This window comes from Dermacentor variabilis, chromosome 4 (assembly GCF_050947875.1).
Source record: "Dermacentor variabilis isolate Ectoservices chromosome 4, ASM5094787v1, whole genome shotgun sequence".
In the NCBI taxonomy this organism is placed as follows: domain Eukaryota; kingdom Metazoa; phylum Arthropoda; class Arachnida; order Ixodida; family Ixodidae; genus Dermacentor; species Dermacentor variabilis.
In genome coordinates, this window is record NC_134571.1 from 140,007,368 (window position 1) to 140,019,803 (window position 12,436).

Sequence of the window (12,436 nt, forward strand, 5' to 3'; positions counted from 1 at the left end):
GCAGTTTATGCGAACAATTTTCGCGATTAGTGACACTTCTTGTCGCCATATTACTCCGCGTAATATCATGCCACGTCCTTCATGTCGTTTTGAATTTGTGCCCGCGAAGTTCAGATCGATGTTGACGCACGAGAGGCTGCGGATGATGAGTGTTTATATTTCGCCAGCGCGTCCACTCACCACAGCTTTACGCCTACATTCAAAACATGCCAACTAAAATAATAATAATAATAATAATAATAACAACAAAAAAGAAGTGCAGGCAAAAAAAAAATTAAAAAGAAAGGTGCCATCAGCACTCGGTGTTCCCAGGTGGTCTCCCTCCCAAGTACTGACCGAGCCCAATGCTGCTTAGCTTCGGGGATCGGACGAGAACCGGCGTATTCAGCATGGTATGGCCGATGGCGAGAAACGAAGGTTTCCGATGCTGCCTGTATCTAAAAGGGAGCATCGGCTCTCTACAGCTACAATGAATAGTCTTTACGGGTTACGGAAACGTCTCATTACGTGGTTTCAATTTGTTGATCTGCGCTAGAAAAGAGAAAATTGCGTGTGCGAGTTGTGCAGAGGAGAGTGGACGTAACACGTTGTGTGTGCTTTTCTGCGGCTTGCACATGTGGCTTGGAATGTGCTGCCGTCTATGTGATGTTATCAACCTGCATGCGTGTAATAGCGATGCAGTTAGCAGTTTATGCGAACAATTTTCGCGATTAGTGACACTTCTTGTCGCCATATTACTCCGCGTAATATCATGCCACGTCCTTCATGTCGTTTTGAATTTGTGCCCGCGAAGTTCAGATCGATTTTGACGCACGAGAGGCTGCGGATGATGAGTGTTTATATTTCGCCAGCGCGTCCACTCACCACAGCTTTACGCCTACATTCAAAACATGCCAACTAAAATAATAATAATAATAATAATAACAACAAAAAAGAAGTGCAGGCAAAAAAAAAAATTCAAAAGAAAGGTGCCATCAGCACTCGGTGTTCCCAGGTGGTCTCCCTCCCAAGTACTGACCGAGCCCAATGCTGCTTAGCTTCGGGGATCGGACGAGAACCGGCGTATTCAGCATGGTATGGCCGATGGCGAGAAACGAAGGTTTCCGATGCTGCCTGTATCTAAAAGGGAGCATCGGCTCTCTACAGCTGCAATGAATAGTCTTTACGGGTTACGGAAACGTCTCATTACGTGGTTTCAATTTGTTGATCTGCGCTAGAAAAGAGAAAATTGCGTGTGCGAGTTGTGCAGAGGAGAGTGGACGTAACACGTTGTGTGTGCTTTTCTGCGGCTTGCACATGTGGCTTGGAATGTGCTGCCGTCTATGTGATGTTATCAACCCGCATGCGTGTAATAGCGATGCAGTTAGCAGTTTATGCGAACAATTTTCGCGATTAGTGACACTTCTTGTCGCCATATTACTCCGCGTAATATCATGCCACGTCCTTCATGTCGTTTTGAATTTGTGCCCGCGAAGTTCAGATCGATGTTGACGCACGAGAGGCTGCGGATGATGAGTGTTTATATTTCGCCAGCGCGTCCACTCACCACAGCTTTACGCCTACATTCAAAACATGCCAACTAAAATAATAATAATAATAATAATAACAACAAAAAAGAAGTGCAGGCAAAAAAAAAATTAAAAAGAAAGGTGCCATCAGCACTCGGTGTTCCCAGGTGGTCTCCCTCCCAAGTACTGACCGAGCCCAATGCTGCTTAGCTTCGGGGATCGGACGAGAACCGGCGTATTCAGCATGGTATGGCCGATGGCGAGAAACGAAGGTTTCCGATGCTGCCTGTATCTAAAAGGGAGCATCGGCTCTCTACAGCTACAATGAATAGTCTTTACGGGTTACGGAAACGTCTCATTACGTGGTTTCAATTTGTTGATCTGCGCTAGAAAAGAGAAAATTGCGTGTGCGAGTTGTGCAGAGGAGAGTGGACGTAAAACGTTGTGTGTGCTTTTCTGCGGCTTGCACATGTGGCTTGGAATGTGCTGCCGTCTATGTGATGTTATCAACCTGCATGCGTGTAATAGCGATGCAGTTAGCAGTTTATGCGAACAATTTTCGCGATTAGTGACACTTCTTGTCGCCATATTACTCCGCGTAATATCATGCCACGTCCTTCATGTCGTTTTGAATTTGTGCCCGCGAAGTTCAGATCGATGTTGACGCACGAGAGGCTGCGGATGATGAGTGTTTATATTTCGCCAGCGCGTCCACTCACCACAGCTTTACGCCTACATTCAAAACATGCCAACTAAAATAATAATAATAATAATAATAATAATAACAACAAAAAAGAAGTGCAGGCAAAAAAAAAATTAAAAAGAAAGGTGCCATCAGCACTCGGTGTTCCCAGGTGGTCTCCCTCCCAAGTACTGACCGAGCCCAATGCTGCTTAGCTTCGGGGATCGGACGAGAACCGGCGTATTCAGCATGGTATGGCCGATGGCGAGAAACGAAGGTTTCCGATGCTGCCTGTATCTAAAAGGGAGCATCGGCTCTCTACAGCTACAATGAATAGTCTTTACGGGTTACGGAAACGTCTCATTACGTGGTTTCAATTTGTTGATCTGCGCTAGAAAAGAGAAAATTGCGTGTGCGAGTTGTGCAGAGGAGAGTGGACGTAACACGTTGTGTGTGCTTTTCTGCGGCTTGCACATGTGGCTTGGAATGTGCTGCCGTCTATGTGATGTTATCAACCTGCATGCGTGTAATAGCGATGCAGTTAGCAGTTTATGCGAACAATTTTCGCGATTAGTGACACTTCTTGTCGCCATATTACTCCGCGTAATATCATGCCACGTCCTTCATGTCGTTTTGAATTTGTCCCCGCGAAGTTCAGATCGATGTTGACGCACGAGAGGCTGCGGATGATGAGTGTTTATATTTCGCCAGCGCGTCCACTCACCACAGCTTTACGCCTACATTCAAAACATGCCAACTAAAATAATAATAATAATAATAATAACAACAAAAAAGAAGTGCAGGCAAAAAAAAAATTAAAAAGAAAGGTGCCATCAGCACTCGGTGTTCCCAGGTGGTCTCCCTCCCAAGTACTGACCGAGCCCAATGCTGCTTAGCTTCGGGGATCGGACGAGAACCGGCGTATTCAGCATGGTATGGCCGATGGCGAGAAACGAAGGTTTCCGATGCTGCCTGTATCTAAAAGGGAGCATCGGCTCTCTACAGCTACAATGAATAGTCTTTACGGGTTACGGAAACGTCTCATTACGTGGTTTCAATTTGTTGATCTGCGCTAGAAAAGAGAAAATTGCGTGTGCGAGTTGTGCAGAGGAGAGTGGACGTAACACGTTGTGTGTGCTTTTCTGCGGCTTGCACATGTGGCTTGGAATGTGCTGCCGTCTATGTGATGTTATCAACCTGCATGCGTGTAATAGCGATGCAGTTAGCAGTTTATGCGAACAATTTTCGCGATTAGTGACACTTCTTGTCGCCATATTACTCCGCGTAATATCATGCCACGTCCTTCATGTCGTTTTGAATTTGTGCCCGCGAAGTTCAGATCGATGTTGACGCACGAGAGGCTGCGGATGATGAGTGTTTATATTTCGCCAGCGCGTCCACTCACCACAGCTTTACGCCTACATTCAAAACATGCCAACTAAAATAATAATAATAATAATAATAACAACAAAAAAGAAGTGCAGGCAAAAAAAAAATTAAAAAGAAAGGTGCCATCAGCACTCGGTGTTCCCAGGTGGTCTCCCTCCCAAGTACTGACCGAGCCCAATGCTGCTTAGCTTCGGGGATCGGACGAGAACCGGCGTATTCAGCATGGTATGGCCGATGGCGAGAAACGAAGGTTTCCGATGCTGCCTGTATCTAAAAGGGAGCATCGGCTCTCTACAGCTACAATGAATAGTCTTTACGGGTTACGGAAACGTCTCATTACGTGGTTTCAATTTGTTGATCTGCGCTAGAAAAGAGAAAATTGCGTGTGCGAGTTGTGCAGAGGAGAGTGGACGTAAAACGTTGTGTGTGCTTTTCTGCGGCTTGCACATGTGGCTTGGAATGTGCTGCCGTCTATGTGATGTTATCAACCTGCATGCGTGTAATAGCGATGCAGTTAGCAGTTTATGCGAACAATTTTCGCGATTAGTGACACTTCTTGTCGCCATATTACTCCGCGTAATATCATGCCACGTCCTTCATGTCGTTTTGAATTTGTGCCCGCGAAGTTCAGATCGATGTTGACGCACGAGAGGCTGCGGATGATGAGTGTTTATATTTCGCCAGCGCGTCCACTCACCACAGCTTTACGCCTACATTCAAAACATGCCAACTAAAATAATAATAATAATAATAATAACAACAAAAAAGAAGTGCAGGCAAAAAAAAAATTAAAAAGAAAGGTGCCATCAGCACTCGGTGTTCCCAGGTGGTCTCCCTCCCAAGTACTGACCGAGCCCAATGCTGCTTAGCTTCGGGGATCGGACGAGAACCGGCGTATTCAGCATGGTATGGCCGATGGCGAGAAACGAAGGTTTCCGATGCTGCCTGTATCTAAAAGGGAGCATCGGCTCTCTACAGCTACAATGAATAGTCTTTACGGGTTACGGAAACGTCTCATTACGTGGTTTCAATTTGTTGATCTGCGCTAGAAAAGAGAAAATTGCGTGTGCGAGTTGTGCAGAGGAGAGTGGACGTAACACGTTGTGTGTGCTTTTCTGCGGCTTGCACATGTGGCTTGGAATGTGCTGCCGTCTATGTGATGTTATCAACCTGCATGCGTGTAATAGCGATGCAGTTAGCAGTTTATGCGAACAATTTTCGCGATTAGTGACACTTCTTGTCGCCATATTACTCCGCGTAATATCATGCCACGTCCTTCATGTCGTTTTGAATTTGTGCCCGCGAAGTTCAGATCGATGTTGACGCACGAGAGGCTGCGGATGATGAGTGTTTATATTTCGCCAGCGCGTCCACTCACCACAGCTTTACGCCTACATTCAAAACATGCCAACTAAAATAATAATAATAATAATAATAACAACAAAAAAGAAGTGCAGGCAAAAAAAAAATTAAAAAGAAAGGTGCCATCAGCACTCGGTGTTCCCAGGTGGTCTCCCTCCCAAGTACTGACCGAGCCCAATGCTGCTTAGCTTCGGGGATCGGACGAGAACCGGCGTATTCAGCATGGTATGGCCGATGGCGAGAAACGAAGGTTTCCGATGCTGCCTGTATCTAAAAGGGAGCATCGGCTCTCTACAGCTACAATGAATAGTCTTTACGGGTTACGGAAACGTCTCATTACGTGGTTTCAATTTGTTGATCTGCGCTAGAAAAGAGAAAATTGCGTGTGCGAGTTGTGCAGAGGAGAGTGGACGTAACACGTTGTGTGTGCTTTTCTGCGGCTTGCACATGTGGCTTGGAATGTGCTGCCGTCTATGTGATGTTATCAACCTGCATGCGTGTAATAGCGATGCAGTTAGCAGTTTATGCGAACAATTTTCGCGATTAGTGACACTTCTTGTCGCCATATTACTCCGCGTAATATCATGCCACGTCCTTCATGTCGTTTTGAATTTGTGCCCGCGAAGTTCAGATCGATGTTGACGCACGAGAGGCTGCGGATGATGAGTGTTTATATTTCGCCAGCGCGTCCACTCACCACAGCTTTACGCCTACATTCAAAACATGCCAACTAAAATAATAATAATAATAATAATAACAACAAAAAAGAAGTGCAGGCAAAAAAAAAAATTAAAAAGAAAGGTGCCATCAGCACTCGGTGTTCCCAGGTGGTCTCCCTCCCAAGTACTGACCGAGCCCAATGCTGCTTAGCTTCGGGGATCGGACGAGAACCGGCGTATTCAGCATGGTATGGCCGATGGCGAGAAACGAAGGTTTCCGATGCTGCCTGTATCTAAAAGGGAGCATCGGCTCTCTACAGCTACAATGAATAGTCTTTACGGGTTACGGAAACGTCTCATTACGTGGTTTCAATTTGTTGATCTGCGCTAGAAAAGAGAAAATTGCGTGTGCGAGTTGTGCAGAGGAGAGTGGACGTAACACGTTGTGTGTGCTTTTCTGCGGCTTGCACATGTGGCTTGGAATGTGCTGCCGTCTATGTGATGTTATCAACCTGCATGCGTGTAATAGCGATGCAGTTAGCAGTTTATGCGAACAATTTTCGCGATTAGTGACACTTCTTGTCGCCATATTACTCCGCGTAATATCATGCCACGTCCTTCATGTCGTTTTGAATTTGTGCCCGCGAAGTTCAGATCGATGTTGACGCACGAGAGGCTGCGGATGATGAGTGTTTATATTTCGCCAGCGCGTCCACTCACCACAGCTTTACGCCTACATTCAAAACATGCCAACTAAAATAATAATAATAATAATAATAACAACAAAAAAGAAGTGCAGGCAAAAAAAAAATTAAAAAGAAAGGTGCCATCAGCACTCGGTGTTCCCAGGTGGTCTCCCTCCCAAGTACTGACCGAGCCCAATGCTGCTTAGCTTCGGGGATCGGACGAGAACCGGCGTATTCAGCATGGTATGGCCGATGGCGAGAAACGAAGGTTTCCGATGCTGCCTGTATCTAAAAGGGAGCATCGGCTCTCTACAGCTACAATGAATAGTCTTTACGGGTTACGGAAACGTCTCATTACGTGGTTTCAATTTGTTGATCTGCGCTAGAAAAGAGAAAATTGCGTGTGCGAGTTGTGCAGAGGAGAGTGGACGTAACACGTTGTGTGTGCTTTTCTGCGGCTTGCACATGTGGCTTGGAATGTGCTGCCGTCTATGTGATGTTATCAACCTGCATGCGTGTAATAGCGATGCAGTTAGCAGTTTATGCGAACAATTTTCGCGATTAGTGACACTTCTTGTCGCCATATTACTCCGCGTAATATCATGCCACGTCCTTCATGTCGTTTTGAATTTGTGCCCGCGAAGTTCAGATCGATGTTGACGCACGAGAGGCTGCGGATGATGAGTGTTTATATTTCGCCAGCGCGTCCACTCACCACAGCTTTACGCCTACATTCAAAACATGCCAACTAAAATAATAATAATAATAATAATAACAACAAAAAAGAAGTGCAGGCAAAAAAAAAAATTAAAAAGAAAGGTGCCATCAGCACTCGGTGTTCCCAGGTGGTCTCCCTCCCAAGTACTGACCGAGCCCAATGCTGCTTAGCTTCGGGGATCGGACGAGAACCGGCGTATTCAGCATGGTATGGCCGATGGCGAGAAACGAAGGTTTCCGATGCTGCCTGTATCTAAAAGGGAGCATCGGCTCTCTACAGCTACAATGAATAGTCTTTACGGGTTACGGAAACGTCTCATTACGTGGTTTCAATTTGTTGATCTGCGCTAGAAAAGAGAAAATTGCGTGTGCGAGTTGTGCAGAGGAGAGTGGACGTAACACGTTGTGTGTGCTTTTCTGCGGCTTGCACATGTGGCTTGGAATGTGCTGCCGTCTATGTGATGTTATCAACCTGCATGCGTGTAATAGCGATGCAGTTAGCAGTTTATGCGAACAATTTTCGCGATTAGTGACACTTCTTGTCGCCATATTACTCCGCGTAATATCATGCCACGTCCTTCATGTCGTTTTGAATTTGTGCCCGCGAAGTTCAGATCGATGTTGACGCACGAGAGGCTGCGGATGATGAGTGTTTATATTTCGCCAGCGCGTCCACTCACCACAGCTTTACGCCTACATTCAAAACATGCCAACTAAAATAATAATAATAATAATAATAACAACAAAAAAGAAGTGCAGGCAAAAAAAAATTAAAAAGAAAGGTGCCATCAGCACTCGGTGTTCCCAGGTGGTCTCCCTCCCAAGTACTGACCGAGCCCAATGCTGCTTAGCTTCGGGGATCGGACGAGAACCGGCGTATTCAGCATGGTATGGCCGATGGCGAGAAACGAAGGTTTCCGATGCTGCCTGTATCTAAAAGGGAGCATCGGCTCTCTACAGCTACAATGAATAGTCTTTACGGGTTACGGAAACGTCTCATTACGTGGTTTCAATTTGTTGATCTGCGCTAGCCCCCGCAGGGGCGTCTGCGTCAGCAGGCGTTTGGTGTGTTGCGACACCACGGACCCGAGCACACGAGGGTTGGACCCTCCCGCGTGTAGCCGTGCGCGGCTTAGCCGTGTCCGGGGAAAAGGGGATCCTGGGGGTTGAGCCAATGCCGGGTGTTTGGACCTCTACGGCCCCTCGGCGGCGGCAACACACCCCTTCGGCCTCGGCTTCACGTAGACGGTACCTCCAGGCTGACCCACCTGGAGGAAATCGGCAGTCGCCTTTTCCTGTCTCTCTCTTTCTACAACCTTCGTCTTTCCCTTACTTTCCACCTTTCCTGTCTCCTTCTCTCTTCTATTTACTTCCTTTCTCCTTGGCGGCAAGGGTTAACCCTGTGTGGTTATCCAACCTTGGGTACACCATATTTGGTTATAGTGGCGGCGTACGACTGGCGTCGTGCAGACTTGCATGCAAGTTCTGCCGCGTCCCCTCGTTGGGCTCCGTGGTGGGCGGTCGGCGCTGTTGCCGAATGTATACATTTTTTCATGGAAACTCCTTTCCCCAAACTCCCTGATCGCCCTCAGAAACGAGGGCGCACCGAAGATCTGTTTCAATTTTTCGGACGACAAGTCCACAACTTTCCTCGATTCCACGTGATTCACTCAGAAAAGACAGACAAACTAGTGCGATCCATTTCACCGTTCCTTGTTTCCAAGTCCTTGACCGAAGTTTTCGGTACAGGATATAAGGTGTCGAGAATGTCAAGTGGTGATCTCCTTTTGGAGCTCCAAAATCAGAAGCAGTATGAGAAGCTGCCGAAACTTGTGTCATTTGGGGAGACCCAAGTAACAGTAACCCCGCACCGTACCATGAACACCACCCGCGGCGTTGTCTCGGATGATGACATGCTAGAGCTCACTGAAGCTGAACTCTTGGAGGGCTTCAGTGAACAGAATGTCATAAATGTTAGGCGAATTAAGATCAGGCGAGACGGTAAAGAGATCAATACGAAACACCTGATACTCACTTTCGGTTCAAGTGTCCTCCCCGAGTCCATCGAGGCCGGTTATATCAAACTTCGTGTTAGGCCATACGTGCCCAATCCTCTCAGATGCTTTAAGTGCCAAAGGTTCGGCCACAGTTCACAGAACTGTCGAGGCCGGCTGACATGTGCCAAGTGTAGTGACACTGAACATTCCTCCGAAACATGCCAGAAGACTCCACATTGTGTCAACTGTGATGGCGAGCACGCCGCATACTCGCGCGCCTGCCCGTCCTGGAAAAGAGAAAAAGAGATTGTGACAATAAAAGTCAAAGAAAATATATCTTTCAAGGAGGCACGTAGGCGGGTGTCATACCTGTCTAAGAGCAGCTTTGCCGATGTGGCGCGTAAGGGGGCTGCGTCACAACGGCCTCCGGCGGCTGTCCGACCCACAGGCAGTGAGTCGGCAGTTACGCCATCTGCCCCCGCGGCGGTTGCAGCTAGCGCTGCTCCGTCAACCGAGGAGAAGGGACCATCCACCCCGAAGGTGGGTGCAGCCGAGGCTGCCCCAACCTCCGAGGCCCCTTCCAGCGCTGGCAACGGCCAGCGCAGCCAAATCCCTCAGGGAGCCCCATCGACCTCCGGGCAGGTGGGCGCAGGGGTCTTGCCTTCCGGGGCAGGACTCTCTAGGAAAACCTCTCGCTCGCAAGAGCGCTTGTCCGGCGTCTCACACGAGGCAATGGACACTACACCTGTCCCCAAGGCGCACCAAACGCCTAAGGAGCGTCGAGAATCGCTCGAGCGCTCCAGAAAGAACAAAACACCTATTACAGGGCCTCGAAAGGGCTCTGTAATATAAGGCATCCCGTCCGTTTCCGTAAACACAGCACCAATTTATTTTAAATATGGATACACAAATCATTCAATGGAACATTAGAGGTCTCCTTACAAACCTTGATGATTTGCAAGAACTCATCCACCAACATAATCCAAAAGTGCTGTGTTTACAGGAGACACACTTAAAATCTAAACACACAAACTTTCTCCGTACGTATGTTACGTTTCGAAAAGATCGCGATGATGCCGTCGCATCATCGGGTGGTGTTGCGATTCTTACTCATAGAAGTATTGCGTGTCAACCTTTACAGCTACAAACGCCCCTTGAAGCAGTGGCGGTTCGAGTTGTCCTACTAAACAAACTCATCACCATTTGCTCCCTTTATATACCCCCACATTACCAACTGAACAAACATGAATTTCACTCCTTGATCGATCAATTGCCAGAACCTTATGCTGTTCTTGGCGATTTCAATGCGCACAGCTCCCTGTGGGGCGACTCTCGTACAGATGCGCGAGGTCGCCTTGTTGAACAGTTCCTTTTTTCTTCTGGAGCGTGCCTTCTCAATAAGAAAGAACCCACATATTACTCTCTTGCAAACCGATCCTTTTCGTCAATAGATCTTAGTATAGTGTCTCCGTCTGTACTGCCTGAACTTGAATGGGAAGTTACCGACAACCCTTACGGTAGCGACCACTTCCCTATACTGCTAAGATCATACAAAGAAAACGAATATCCACCATACGCTCCTAGGTGGAAGATTGAGACAGCTGATTGGGAGAAATTTCGATCTCTAACTAGTATCTCATGGGCTGACCTGTCTTCGTTAGGAATTGACGCTGCAGTCGAGTTTTTTACAGCATTCATAATAGATGTCGCATTTAAATGCATATCAGAAGTAAAAGGCTTGGCCTGCAAACGGCGTGTCCCATGGTGGAACGACGATTGTAGGATCGCTCGTAAAAAACAGAACAGGGCGTGGGGGTTGCTACGCGCTTCTCCCACTGCAGAGAATCTAGTTAACTTTAAAAAAGCAAAATCCGAAGGCAGGCGAACCCGCCGACAGGCCAGACGAGAAAGTTGGCAGAAATTTCTATCGAGTATTAACTCGTTCAGAGATGAGGCGAAAGCCTGGAACAGGGTCAATAGGATAAGAGGGCGACAAGCACATGCACTGCCTTTGGTAAACACAGAAGGCGATACCCTACAAGATCAGGCAGACTCACTTGGGGAATATTTTGAGAGCGTGTCAAGTGCAACAAATTATACACAATCCTTTCTGAAATACAAACAAACAGAAGAACGTAAGCCATTTACAAGAAAAGGTCGAGAGAATGAGCCTTACAACCGTCCTTTTAGTATTGCTGAATTGAGAGCTGCCTTGAGCGCATGCAAGAGCTCCGCACCAGGATCGGATCGAATCACGTATGAAATGCTCAGAAATTTACACACGGATACGCAAGTTACACTACTCACACTTTTCAACACCATCTGGGATGCAGGGTACCTTCCAATCGCGTGGAAGGAAGCCATTGTGGTCCCTGTTTTGAAACAAGGAAAAGACCCTTCCTCAGTGGCAAGTTACCGCCCAATAGCCCTCACAAGTTGCATTTGTAAGGTGTTTGAAAAAATGATAAATCGGCGACTCATCTTTTTCCTTGAACAGAGCAAAATGCTTGATCCTTATCAGTGCGGCTTCCGAGAAGGGCGCTCAACAACTGACCATCTTGTACGTGTAGAAGCAAATATCCGGGACGCATTTGTACACAAGCAGTTTTTCTTATCCATATTCCTCGACATGGAGAAGGCCTATGACACAACGTGGCGCTACGGCATCTTAAGAGACTTGTCAGAAATGGGCATTCATGGCAATATGCTAAACATAATAAAAAACTACTTGTCCAATCGTACATTCCGGGTAAAAGTCGGCAATGTACTGTCACGTCCTTTCATACAAGAAACTGGTGTACCCCAGGGAGGCGTGCTTAGCTGCACGCTCTTTATCGTGAAGATGAACACGCTTCGTGCTTCACTACCACCCGCCATCTTTCACTCTGTTTACGTGGACGACATTCAAATAGCTTTCAAATCTTGTAACCTCGCAGTCTGCGAGAGACAGGTACAGCATGGCCTGAACAAAGTGTCAATGTGGGCAGACAGGAATGGATTTAGGATCAATCCTAACAAAAGCTCTTGTGTTCTTTTTACAAGAAAGAGAGGACTTATCCCAGATCCTTGCATAGAACTGCATGGACAACAGATACCTGTTAACAAAGAACACAAATTTCTAGGTGTCATACTTGACTACAGACTCACTTTCGTCCCCCATATTAAAGATCTTAAAGAAAAATGTCTAAAAACAATGAACATAATCAAACTTCTATCCCAGACTACATGGGGTAGTGACAGGAAGTGCTTAATGAATCTCTATAAAAGCCTGATTCGATCGCGACTAGACTATGGCGCCGTTATTTATCACTCTGCCGCTCCGAGTGCGCTAAAGATACTAGATCCTGTTCACCATCTAGGTATCCGGTTAGCCACTGGCGCTTTCAGAACGAGCCCGATTCAAAGCTTATACGCGGAATCAAATGAATGGTCCCTG

The 12,436-nt window shown here is 47.0% G+C and overlaps 12 non-coding genes across 12 annotated transcripts; all 12 read right to left on the reverse strand.

The window, feature by feature from the left end:
• Positions 1-287: 287 nt before the first annotated feature.
• LOC142580886 (5S ribosomal RNA) lies at positions 288-406 on the reverse strand. The gene has a single exon (XR_012828025.1). It is a non-coding gene; the product is annotated as a 5S ribosomal RNA (ribosomal RNA).
• A 563-nt stretch (positions 407-969) lies between these two features.
• Positions 970-1,088, reverse strand: LOC142580887 (5S ribosomal RNA). The gene has a single exon (XR_012828026.1). It is a non-coding gene; the product is annotated as a 5S ribosomal RNA (ribosomal RNA).
• Positions 1,089-1,650: 562 nt separating this feature from the next.
• LOC142580888 (5S ribosomal RNA) lies at positions 1,651-1,769 on the reverse strand. The gene has a single exon (XR_012828027.1). It is a non-coding gene; the product is annotated as a 5S ribosomal RNA (ribosomal RNA).
• Positions 1,770-2,337: 568 nt separating this feature from the next.
• On the reverse strand, positions 2,338-2,456 carry LOC142580889 (5S ribosomal RNA). The gene has a single exon (XR_012828028.1). It is a non-coding gene; the product is annotated as a 5S ribosomal RNA (ribosomal RNA).
• A 562-nt stretch (positions 2,457-3,018) lies between these two features.
• On the reverse strand, positions 3,019-3,137 carry LOC142580890 (5S ribosomal RNA). Its single transcript, XR_012828029.1, has one exon. It is a non-coding gene; the product is annotated as a 5S ribosomal RNA (ribosomal RNA).
• Positions 3,138-3,699: 562 nt separating this feature from the next.
• On the reverse strand, positions 3,700-3,818 carry LOC142580891 (5S ribosomal RNA). The gene has a single exon (XR_012828030.1). It is a non-coding gene; the product is annotated as a 5S ribosomal RNA (ribosomal RNA).
• Positions 3,819-4,380: 562 nt separating this feature from the next.
• On the reverse strand, positions 4,381-4,499 carry LOC142580892 (5S ribosomal RNA). The gene has a single exon (XR_012828031.1). It is a non-coding gene; the product is annotated as a 5S ribosomal RNA (ribosomal RNA).
• Positions 4,500-5,061: 562 nt separating this feature from the next.
• Positions 5,062-5,180, reverse strand: LOC142580893 (5S ribosomal RNA). The gene has a single exon (XR_012828032.1). It is a non-coding gene; the product is annotated as a 5S ribosomal RNA (ribosomal RNA).
• A 563-nt stretch (positions 5,181-5,743) lies between these two features.
• On the reverse strand, positions 5,744-5,862 carry LOC142580894 (5S ribosomal RNA). The gene has a single exon (XR_012828033.1). It is a non-coding gene; the product is annotated as a 5S ribosomal RNA (ribosomal RNA).
• A 562-nt stretch (positions 5,863-6,424) lies between these two features.
• Positions 6,425-6,543, reverse strand: LOC142580895 (5S ribosomal RNA). Its single transcript, XR_012828034.1, has one exon. It is a non-coding gene; the product is annotated as a 5S ribosomal RNA (ribosomal RNA).
• A 563-nt stretch (positions 6,544-7,106) lies between these two features.
• On the reverse strand, positions 7,107-7,225 carry LOC142580898 (5S ribosomal RNA). Its single transcript, XR_012828036.1, has one exon. It is a non-coding gene; the product is annotated as a 5S ribosomal RNA (ribosomal RNA).
• Positions 7,226-7,786: 561 nt separating this feature from the next.
• On the reverse strand, positions 7,787-7,905 carry LOC142580899 (5S ribosomal RNA). The gene has a single exon (XR_012828037.1). It is a non-coding gene; the product is annotated as a 5S ribosomal RNA (ribosomal RNA).
• Positions 7,906-12,436: the final 4,531 nt, after the last annotated feature.